Source organism: Chroicocephalus ridibundus, chromosome 1, assembly GCF_963924245.1.
Source record: "Chroicocephalus ridibundus chromosome 1, bChrRid1.1, whole genome shotgun sequence".
Taxonomy (NCBI): Eukaryota; Metazoa; Chordata; class Aves; order Charadriiformes; family Laridae; genus Chroicocephalus; species Chroicocephalus ridibundus.
Genome location: NC_086284.1, coordinates 148,267,982 through 148,279,414, shown reverse-complemented (window position 1 = coordinate 148,279,414; position 11,433 = coordinate 148,267,982). Strand labels below are relative to the sequence as shown.

General features: G+C 48.7%; 1 protein-coding gene across 6 annotated transcripts in view; it reads left to right on the top strand.

The window, feature by feature from the left end:
• Positions 1-8,704: 8,704 nt before the first annotated feature.
• SOX5 (SRY-box transcription factor 5) overlaps positions 8,705-11,433 on the top strand; it is a 656,088-nt gene continuing 653,359 nt past the window's right edge. For 4 of the 6 annotated variants that reach the window (XM_063358081.1, XM_063358090.1, XM_063358046.1 and 1 more), the window contains exon 1: positions 8,705-8,923. The gene's annotated coding sequence lies outside the window, so the exon portion shown is untranslated. Of the gene's footprint in view, positions 8,924-9,271; positions 9,407-11,433 lie in introns of those variants that run through there. The other 2 variants (XM_063358054.1, XM_063358071.1) reach the window with 2 other exon arrangements.

The following is an 11,433-nucleotide window of genomic DNA, read 5'->3' as shown; positions in this document are numbered from 1 at the left end:
ATCACGCGCCATCGGGTGTTTCAGTTACACGGTCAGAAAAGAATATAAGCCCTATTAAACCAATCCAAAACAAAAGCTGGGGTTTTCACTAGTGAAATTTCAAGTTTATCAACAGCAGTTCTTCACATAAACATTTTCAGAAATAGATCATTGGTTTACTCATCTCTTTACTTCGTTTTGTCTGGAAGAGTAGTAGTTCTGACAGAATCAAAATAAGGATAAAAAAAGACTTTCCTGAATGACCTTCATTTTTTGGCAAAAGACTTGTAATCAAGTCTTATGTGTCAGAATGACTAAGAGTGAATGGATGGTGGGACACGTGCTCTCCTTGAAAGCTTTTATGTGCTGCGATGCGAACTGGGGAAGCTGGATCACCAGTCATATGGCATATGTTTAAAAATATTGTTGAAATGGAACCCTTTTAAAAAATAGTATACAAACCAGTAGCACAAGAGAGGTTTTGTGACTGTACGCACATACATTTTCTTGGCTTTTTTTTTTTTTTTTTCAAACTGAGCTGCAGAGAAGCTCTTTAGGGGCACATATAAGTGCCATTGACTTTCAGTCAGATAGCAGGTATGTAATTGCTTTTGAGTAGTTGCATCAGTTATGTGACAATTAGGATCGGCGTATTTAACAGGTGCACTCAAAGTTTTGCTCTTCTGCAGGGAGAGGGCTTTGGATTTTTTTGGATGCTGAAATCAGCCTGTTGAAATGTTTCAGGAATATACGTGCCTTTGACTCGATCTGATTCTCACTGAGGTCCAGCATATGAAACCACTACGAGATTTAGACAGCTTTGCGTGTTTATGCATTTTTGCTACTTCATGTTGCTGATACCTGGCACTTCCTATAGCTAGATGATATTTGCATATTGTATATAATTATTGTTTATGTAATATTAAGTTACATTTCTGACTTCAATGGATTGTTATATAAAGCTGTAAAGTTCCACAAAATAGCTCTGCAGTGTAAAATACCATGATGTAAATTATGGCATACTTATTATGTGTTTCTTATATTGTGGACTATTTTCTTGTACCACAGAAGCATATGAAAATTGTGAGGAAGTAATGTGTTTGGGTTTGTTGTTGGGGGTTCCCCCCCCCCCCCCCCGCCATGCTATTATTTATAATTTCTAATGCCATGTCTTACATCCTGTTTCACAACAAGAGTCAGATACTCTTGTTTAACCGTTAAGGAAGTCTGAACGATTTGATCACGAATGGGGACAGTTCTGATGAGCTACACTAAGAAAATAAAAAGACAAACCCCAGTCTCCTCTCCTGGATGCAACCTGACTGCCAGAGTAGTTCCCACAGTACTACACAGATAGCTAGGTTCATTTTGGAGCATCCAGCTGTGAGGTGACACACTTAATGCACCAGTGATCTGATCCAGTATAGAAAATCTTTGGGGCCTGATTCTCCAGCGCCTCTCACCTTGTGCAGTCATTTGTAGTGAACAGCCTGAATGCCTACACACTGCAAAAGCCGAATAGAAAATATTTTGCGCCGCTTATCCTTCACTGCATACCTGTAACCGCACGAGCAGGTGTGCGAGGCGAAACGGGCTTTGCGTTCCTAAGGGAATTTTACTCGTAGAGAACTGTAAGACTTTTTGTTTTCTTTGAAGGTAAAATACGAAGGCGTATGAGCCTTCTAGACAGTGATCTTATGGGCATTACTACAGGATTCTTCCAGAGCTACAGAACATGCACACTTTTAAAAATGCGCAGGTCTAATAGTGAAAACACGGGCTCGGGCAAGTGCTAAAAAAGAGCCTTTCTTCAGAAATTCAGATGTCGGTTTAAAGCGTTGTTTTCCTAACCTAGCAATCATTTCAGAAAAGGAGCTCCACTGCCAATTTTAAATCAATGATTGCCCTGTTACAAATACAAACGACATCTCATTGCATTGCAGCCTCCTCTCCTCTTTGTTTTTATGATAGTAATTTAGTGATATTAGGAGCTGTGTTACTCCACAAAAGATGGTAGTGCAAGCAAATGGCTTTACGTGAAAAATGTTGTAGCAAAACCAGTACAGGCTCTACAATTTTTCAAACAAAGATCACGAATTACCAGAACAAACTTTCTTGTAAGGAACAGTACCTTTGGCTGGGGATTTGGCCACTCCTTGATTTAATTTTTTGTTTGGTTTTGTTATGTTTGTTTGCTTTTCTTAAGGGTACTATTTACCGCGTACATGCTGGGTGATAAACCTACAGCAACTGCGCTAAATTTTAAACAGGGACACGCCACTTTTTTTTCAGGTTTGTTTTAATATTACTTACTGCACCTAAATATATTAAAAAATACTCTATCTTGTGGCACAAAGGTTGATTATAGTCAAAATTAGGGACTTTGGGGAATGACAGGAAATTGAGTCATTTTTTCTGTCCTTTTACAGCATTTTTTTTTTGTTGTTTTCATTTAAGGAGCACTGTAGAGATACTAATCTTAATAAAACAGTATATACAAATCCCTGTTCCTGTGCTACTGATAAGACACCAAGTGCTCAGTCCTGCTAAAACTTACTCACGGGAACTCGCCTCTATTTTCAGAAGTCACAGACGATTTTGATTACTTCCCTTTTTCAGTTGATCACCAGTTTTAGAAAATGGGGCTCGATTTAAAAAATGAAAGACACCTGCTTTTGGAAAACTCTGTGCCACCTGAGGCACCACAATTTCTTCAACTGGTAGAGCACCCAAAATTCCGAAGAGCTTTGAAAACTTTATGTTGCAGTCTTTGCTTGAATTTAACACGCACACTGTGCACAACGCCGCACCATGCTGACATACCTGGATTACTCGGGGGTCTGGAAGTACCACACTTGCACTGTCCTAATGGCCTGCCCTGACTAATTAGTCCTAAGCGACCCCCACTGAGCCATGCAAGATGCATTCCTAGTGGTCTCCATACGTAAGTAAGCATCACCACATGGTTCCTCATCCTGCGAGTGCTTCCTCCACCTCCAGTGGAGGCTCCATGGAAAACACTATTAATTAACCTGGTGGTGGGGTAAACAGCCAAGAAAGAAAGGGGACAGCCAGAATATATGCATGAGACTGCCAGCTGCGATCCTTGGCTGGTTCACTGGCTTTTGGTAGGCACGTAAGTGAAGCTAGGGTTTGGGAGTCCCTCCGCCTTAAGCTACAGTATTTCTTCTCCCTCCGTATCATGGCATATAAACTATGGTCTTGGGATGCTGTCACTTGATTAGTTGTTTCGGTATCAAGAAAGGTATGTTCTTCCATTAGGGTATAATTGGGGGAGGCACAGGATGTTTTCATGGCCTTTGTAGCACCACAGAGCCACGAGTAGGGTGAAAAGTTGGATTTGGAAATGGAATATATGAGAATATGCATATTTATTAATCTGTTGGAATTTATAGAAAATTTTACACATGTCCAGTGTGGACTAAGGCTGAAATGAAAAAGAAATCTGGAACCATGCAGTTGGATTTGGGCCTAGGAAAGAAGCAAACCTAAAGGAAGTGTTGTGGCGTTTAGGTCCTTCTTCCTTTTCTTGGGGCTGGGTTGAGGGGTGGGCTTCAGATGCGAGCTCGTTTAAGAGAGAGATTAGGGAGGATCTGCCCTGAATTGTAGCTTTGTAATCCCCGTACTGGGCCCGCTTAACTGCTTGACATGTGAAAATATTGTGTTAATGAAGTTCCAGCCTGCTTCTTAAATCCATCCTTGTGACTGTCTTTATTCATCTGTATGTCCTGATAGATCATGCTTATTTTTATATATGTGAGTAATCTCATTGAAATCTAAGAGTTACTAATGGTAGCATGATAGATGAGTGTTGCCTGGGCCTTTAATCCATTACTGAAACTGAAAGCTGTTTACAGAGTCTTGTAATATTTAATTTTTGCTCCGCATGGACAACTAAAAGCAAGTATCTTAACTTTTTCAGCTGGCTTCCTTTTACTGTTCCATATGCCTGTAATAGTTTAAATTACAGAAAACATTTAACTTAATCAACATTTCCTGTTTCTTTCAGATTTTGTGCCCACCTGCTGCTAAAAATAAATATATTCCTTATTTAGTTAATAGGACCTAAATGGGGTATCCAAACTGTGTTTAAGACCATCAGTTACTCTGCAGAAACATGACTCCGTCATTTAGTTTGAGGAACAAACAAGAATCTGGATAGAGAGCTGTATTCAGGGCCACAACAGCAGCATGCTTTATGTTCCCTAGGAAGTTATTTGGATGTCTTTTTGAAATAGCAGAGCTGGGATTCTCTGTTGCCGCTGGGGGAAAGGAGACAGGACCTGCGTAGAAGCAGATTGCTTCAATTTAAGTAACAGAGGCTTTTCCTGCTAACAGAAATCAGTGCAAGTATCACCCTGATTTTATTATGGAGAAGCAGATAAGCCATTCTGAATGTAAAAGACGAGAGCGATACTTTGACTGATTAGGACCCCATAAGGGTGTTCTTGTGCTGATGCACTCTGATATGAAAACAGATGTTTGTGAGTTCCTAAGTGGTTTCTTCATTTTGATATGGCTCTAAGGTTATCGCAGTACCTCAATAATTGGATTACTTTGGCACAAAGATAATGTTGTTTTATAGGACTCGGGCTTTGTTCTTCAATGCTGTCATTTATACCTCTGAAAGGTGGTAATAAACCATTTCCATATGAGAAAGGCAGCGTTTTACACCAGCTCTTGTGGAAATGAGTGCGCCTATACTCAATGTACTAGAAAACTGGAGTTCTCTGAACTCCCTGGGAGGATGAGGCAAGAAGGCTCACGCAGTAGTTTGTGAAGACTGGTAGTAAAGGGCTGAAGTCAGGGAGAACTGGAGACGGATCAGCTCTGCACAAGCAGAGATCTACCTGTATGTTTTTTGCTTATGGAGTCATGCCTAAAAATGTAATTGTTGAACTTACCGGTACAGGGATGGGGGCAATTTAGCGAAAGCGGACCTGTATATAAACCACCTTCGCTAAGTATGCACAAATTGATCTCTAGGTGCACGCTGCTCACTGTAAAGAGGGGTGATACCCCTCATTTAAACGCAGTCACGTCCCATGAACTCGGCCAGAACAGAACAAGGCTTGAGCCGTGCTTCCCTGGTGTTGGGAAACTGAAAGTTAGCCAGAGCTTTGCAAATTTCACGTTTAAAACAGGTAGCAACCCTTGCACGGTCACCTAACTTTCACTGGTTAAGTCGCACCAAAAATTTTCTTTCGTGCTTTCTTTAGTTATTCAGGGTGGAAAAGTGGCTCGAAGCTGTGCTGCCAGCTGTGTCCAGCCCGTGTGTACTAACATTCAACATCCTGTGCTCTCAAATATGCACAGCTAAATAAGGAGATGTCTTCAGGTTCTACTGAAAAGCATTTGGTTGACTGAAAATTCTGAAATGAGTCAATGCAGAAATGGCAACATCCTTCCTTTAAATTTAAAAAAAAAAAAAAGCAGAATGAATCCTCAGCGATACATAGTAAAAATTAAATTATTATTGGCATTCACAATTATTGTTTTAAAAAGCATTTGGAAAGAGGATGACAGAGTCCTTGAGGGATGAAATGTCCTCATTATTTAAGAAAAACTTGAATGCAGCTAGTGCCAGTCCAATGGGGCTTTTTTTTTTTAATTCTCTTTTCCACTGAACACCTTAATCCTATTGTAGAAGTAGAAAAATACAGCTCCTGTGGAGAGCATAATACAATCTCACACCATTGTGCTTTTGATCTTAAATAAAATGCACCCGCATTTGGCTTTTTCTCTTTGCTCCAGATTAGTTTTGGACCCAACCACCCTAATTCCTTTCTTGTGTTGAACTGCAAAGAACTTCATCGTGATTGTAAGGAGGAGTTAAAACAAAGCAAGAAGTGAAGGGGGGTGGAGGGGTGGGGAAGCAATACTTGTGAAAAATAAATGGGTGGGAGTTGTATCAACAGCGAAGAGCTTTGAAAGATGTGGGGAGGACACACATTCCCTGGCCAGCTGAACGCTATAAAGTCCGGCTGCAGGTCCCTAGGCTTGTGATTACCTGAGACAGAGCAGAGCTACATGCCCAATGTATTTCATTATCCCTGCCAGTACCGGGGGCTGCCACCCATCAGAAGTGGGTGGGGACCGAGGACTTGTGACTCCGATGACCAGTATGAAAACTCGTTCAGAATTTGGTGACTGGGGCAGCGTAGGGTGAAACTTGTCCATTCAGCACGTGGGCACCTTTCTCAAATGTCTGAATTTGATCCAGATGAGGCAAGTTTGGGGTGGGTTTTTTTTTTTTGGATACAACTGGGCCACGGGCCATTACCTGTCCGGCCTGCTTGGCTCACCGCAGCCAGGCAGCAAACGGGTCCTGAAAGCCACACGCTGCCTCCCAGGTCAGAGATGCTGCTGCAGAGCTCAAGAGTCTCATCCCTCTCCCGATCTGGCTCTTTCTCTGGTAAGAGGAGTTACGGGGCTGGGAGGGTTGATCTAGGCAGTGCCGGTCAGCCTGGTGCCAGGCAGGGATGCGTTAGATCTGCCCTGCTCCCATCCCACCCACAGGACGCCCGTGGGAGTTCCTGCCCCAAGAAGTAAGGACGAAGCCAAGAAAGAAACACAGAAACATTCCTCCATCTCTATCTCTCTCTCCTTTTTTTTTTTTTTTTTTTTTATCCTTTTCCCGTCAGGGTTACCACCCTCTCTCCCCACTTCTATGGAGAGGTCTGAAATCTCACTGAATCAGCAATTGTGAATATTATCTATGCTGTTAATGGTTTGCATCTTTTTGCATCAAAGGGTAAAATCACTTAGGGACACACACACACACTGGAAAGATCATATACAATAACGCATCCAAGCAGGGAAAAAAAAAAGAAAAAGGTTGTAATGCTTATGAATTCCAGATGATGACTCTTTAAATCCCCGAGAAGGCAGTGAAATTGTTTGATTGTTCTTGTTAATTATTGGACTTGTCCCAGTATCAAATATTTGTAGAAGATAAGACTTCCCTCGTGGAGATGAATAATAACCGAACTTGCTCTTCTTTGAACAATTTGGCTCGGGGTGCGCGTAGCTCTGCGTTTCCCACTCTCGGGCTGACACCCCGTCCAGCCGGCTTCGCCGCCTCCTCAACGCACGTGTACAAAACGCCCAATTAAAAATAAAAGACCCCGTTAAGTAAACAAGAGAGAGAGAGAGACCGAGACCTCTTACTTGCAGAGCGCGACTTTATTACCAGCGGAGGTTGTCTCCGTGCCGCCGTCGTGTCCCCCCCTCCCCGGGCCGCGGCCGCCCGTCGCGCCGCTTCTTGCCCCCACCCCGGGCGCGCACCCCGACGGCAACGGGCTTGTTCCCCAACAGCTGGTTTAAGCGCGGGCAGAACGGACGCCCGCCGAGAGGAAAATACAACCTCCCCCCGCACACGCACATCCCCACCCACGCGCGAAGCCCCGGGAGCGGCCGGTCGGGTCCCCCGCGAGCCGGCCCGGGACACGGCAGCGCTCACCCGGGGAGCGGCGGGGGGTGATGGCGGAGAGGAGGAGGAGGAGGTAACCGGGGGCTCCGGGGGGCGGCAGAGGCGGGTTGCGGAGCCAGGCGCAACGCTGGCTGCCCGCCTGCCGGGGGGAGCGGTGACACGGCAGGGGGCTCCCCCGGCCCCTCCGCCCCGGGGGACGGGTCTCGGGCTCCGCGGCGGCCACCCCACCCCGGGTGGGGAGCCCGCAGACCGCCGCCGCGCGCCCCACTCGCGGGACCCCACTCGCGTCGCGGGGGTGACAGCGACGGGCTTCAAACCCGCCGCCGTTTTTTAGGAGGAGCGCGGGGCGGCGTCTCGTCGCCGGCCCCGAGGGGAAGGGCGCGGGGGAACCCCCAACTTCGGATTCCCCCCTCGGGTTCTTGCGCACGCGTGGGGGCTGCGCCCGGCCGGGGGTCCTGGGGATTGAGAGAGGGAGCTGAGGAGGGGGGGCTGCGGCGGGCGTCCCCACGGGTGTGCGTGCTGTCGCGCCGGTGTGACAGGGGCTGCCGGTGCAGGAGGTGCCAGCGGACACGCACACGCCCACGGACACGCAACTCCCGGGTGTTTACTTTTCGCAAAGAGCGGGAGGGGCGGGGGGAGCCCTCCTCGGGAAGGGAGCCGGTAGCGACGTCTCGGGGACCCGCCACAGCCCCGATCGGTGAATAAGCTCCCGGCGGGAGGAGGGGAGGGGGGCAGGAGGCGGAAAGGGCTTGGTGCCCCCCGCCGCTTTGAACCGCTTGTTCAACCGGCGGAGAGTCGCCCCCTCCCTCCCTCCCTCTCCGAGGGACAGTGATGATGATGCTGATGATGATGATGATGAGGGCGGCGATGGCCGTTCGCTGGCTCGGCGGGGGCGTCACTACTTACCGTCAGCCGCCCCGCCGCCGCCGCGCAGGGCCGCCCCGGGGCGGGCATCGGCAGCCGGCGGGAGGAGGTCGGGACTGCTCGGAGGCAGCCCCGGCGCGTCGGGGAGGGGGGGGGGACGGGACTCCCTGCTCAGCCCCCTCCCCGCGGCCGCCACCTCGCCTTCCTCCTCCTCCTCCTCCTCCTCCTCCTCCTGCCTGCCGGGGTGCCGGCGGCGGCCAGGCGCGGCGCGGCGAGCCTCTCCTCCCCCATTGTTCCCGGTCTGCCTTTCCCTCTCCTGTTGTGTTTTTTTTTTTTTTTTTAAATTTTTTTTTTTTTTTGCCTTTTGTTATTTGCACTCGCATTGTGTTGTTTGTCTCTGAAGCCGCCTCATGACCAGCACAGGGATTTCACCTCGTCCTTGAGAGACAGAGCGAGAGAAGGGGGAAGGGGCGGGGGGGGGGGGGAAAGGAGGGGGTGTGGGGGGGAGAGAAAGGAAGAGATCACCAAACACCCATCTCCCGGTCCCTCCCCGCACCTCTGCCTCTCCCCACCCCGCCACTGTCTCACTTAGCACCCCGCGCCCGGAGGAGACATTGCAGACAGCGGGTAGGTGCGCGACCGCCGCCGTTTTAACTTTCTTCCTCGCTGCGGCCGCCGCCGGCTGCTGCCGGGCTCCGCGGGGCTCCCCGGGCGGCGGCGGGGGCGGACGGGCCCCGGCGAGGGGCAGCGCGGGGTGGATGGAGGAAGAAAAGGGGGGGGGAAAGAAGTGGGGAGGGGAAGAGGCGGCGGGGCCGGCTGACAGCGCGGCCGGGCGCTCGCACACCTCCCGAAGTTTGGCACAACTTGTCACGCCCCCCCCCCCCTTCTTCTTCCTCCTCCTCCTCCTCCTGCTGCCGCTGCCGGGGCTGGGGGCGGGCGGGGGCGGGCCGGCCGCCGTGCCCACGCGTGTGTTGTGGCGGGGGAGCCGCTGCTCCGCGCCCTTGCCCGGGCATGGCTCAGCCCTCGGGATCCCGGCGGAGCCGGCGGACAGGAAGCTTTAAATTATTGTAAATTGCCTCTCGGTCCGTCCGTCCGTCCGTCCGTGCGTGCGTGAGTGGAAAGCGGCGGCCGCCGCCGCGCCGCTGCCGGGGAGGCGCGCAGGGGCGAGCCGGGGCGCCGGGCTGCGGCCGCGGGGCGCGGGGGGCAGCGGGAGGGAGGGACACCGGGGGCGGGGGGTGGGGGGGGGACACGACACGACGAGGCTGTTTACATCTCTCTGCGAGGCATGTCCCTCGCTTGTGCCGGAGGAGGGTGACTCCGCGGAAGGGGCTGAAGGCTCTGGGATCACTCGTTTCGGCTGTTTTCCCCTCAAAAAAGAAAACGGGTCGTGGGGGGAAAAAATGATGTGCGGGTGAGGGTGGGGGGCGCGGCCGCCCCCTCCTCCCCGGCGGCCCCCGGCCGGGCTGGCGCTGGCGGTGGGAGCGAGCGAGCGCTGCCTCCTCGGAAAAGTTAAGGGACTTTATTCCAGCCCGAGTGCGGTCCTAGAATAACCGGAGCCGCTCGCCGGGAGGAACGTGATCGGCTTTTCCCTGGGGATGGCATGCTGCCTCAGCCCTGTACTTTGGTCAAGGGTAGAACCAATAGCAAGCTGTGGGATTTTGGGTAATAAGTGTGGGAATCTGCAAGAGGAGTAGGTCTAAGAGTGATTTGTTTTCGTACTGCTCATGAATAATGGCCTCTAGCTTTTTTTTTTTTTTTTTTTTTTTTTTTTTTTAAACCAGCAGGCCAACGAAATAGGCACGTGGGAGATTTGTAGGCGTTCAGCATCGCGATCATCAACAACAACAACAATACAGTAGGGGCGTCCAGGAGGACGGTGTCTGACGAGAACTATTTTCTTTGAGCGGCTAGTGTCGCACGCTGGCACAGGTAGCTTTTGTTATCGTTGCTACCGCTTAACCCTTGCAAAAGGAAAGCCAGCAATATCCTAAAATTAGGGAGGAAGTCTTTCTGTTTTTGTTTTTTTTTTTTAATGGAGGTTTATTTTGCTCCATTTCTGTCAAAGAATGGAATATTACTTTCAGTTCAAATTTAAAAAGGAAGTTTGATTCCAGCTGCAGAACTGTAAGATAACGTGTCCTGGCTTTCCTCCTCCCCATTTAAATACAGCTAGCTGGCTGCAGCCTTGCTGAAGTGAACCCCTCAGATTAAAAAGCAATTTCTTATAAATGAGGAGCCAGTACAAGAGTTCTTCATCAAAATATTTTATCACCTGAAACTTACCTGAGAACAGCTACAGATATCTGCTGCTATTTTTATATCCTCTTAATCCTTCCCAGCGCTGTAAAATACATTATTGCCTCAGAAATGAATTCATCATCTTGCAAAATGCACTGTTTACAAATATTAAACTGGGATTGCAAGGGGAGATATTTTTTTATTTATTATTATTTAGCTACAATACCTGGTCAGGTTATAGCCAGCTTTGTTTTATGAGGTTTCTCCAGCTGAAGAGGGAAGGGCTGGCATCGATGTGTTGCATTTTGCAAGTGGCTAGCATGTCTATTCTGACATGATTTGAACGCGAGAACCCAATAAACACGTGGAAATCTCGCAGCAGAGCTTTCTCGTTGAACTTGAAAGTGTTTGGGTTGCGAGTTACACTGTAAGGAGTACAAGACTTGAAAGCTGCAAGTGTCTTATGTAAACAGATGGACATTTGAGATGCATTGACTGTTTCGAGTTAATTCGGTTAACATGTGGGTGCACATGTATTTAATTTAGCCTAGTATAAGTTTTTGTAAGCAGTGGAAGCTAATACATGCTGCTTAGAAAGAAAAGCGAAGCGTGTGAATTTTGCCCATAGACGTGTGAGCTCCAGCTGTAGAGGTTCTTAGGGGCTGCCGGCGTCCTCTTGCCGTGATCTCGTAGTACCAGGTGAGAGTTAAGAGAGCGCTTACCGTTTTTCGCTCAAGTATGCAGGTAGCTTGCTAATGAATTTTGAAATGGTGAGGTCTCTGCGCTGAGAAAATATAAAAGCGCTTAAACTACGTCTTGCTGCACCTTTATCTTACGTGCTGCTTGCCAAAACCAGTTAGGTTGAGCAATATCATTAAACTGTCAGATGGCTTGTTTAC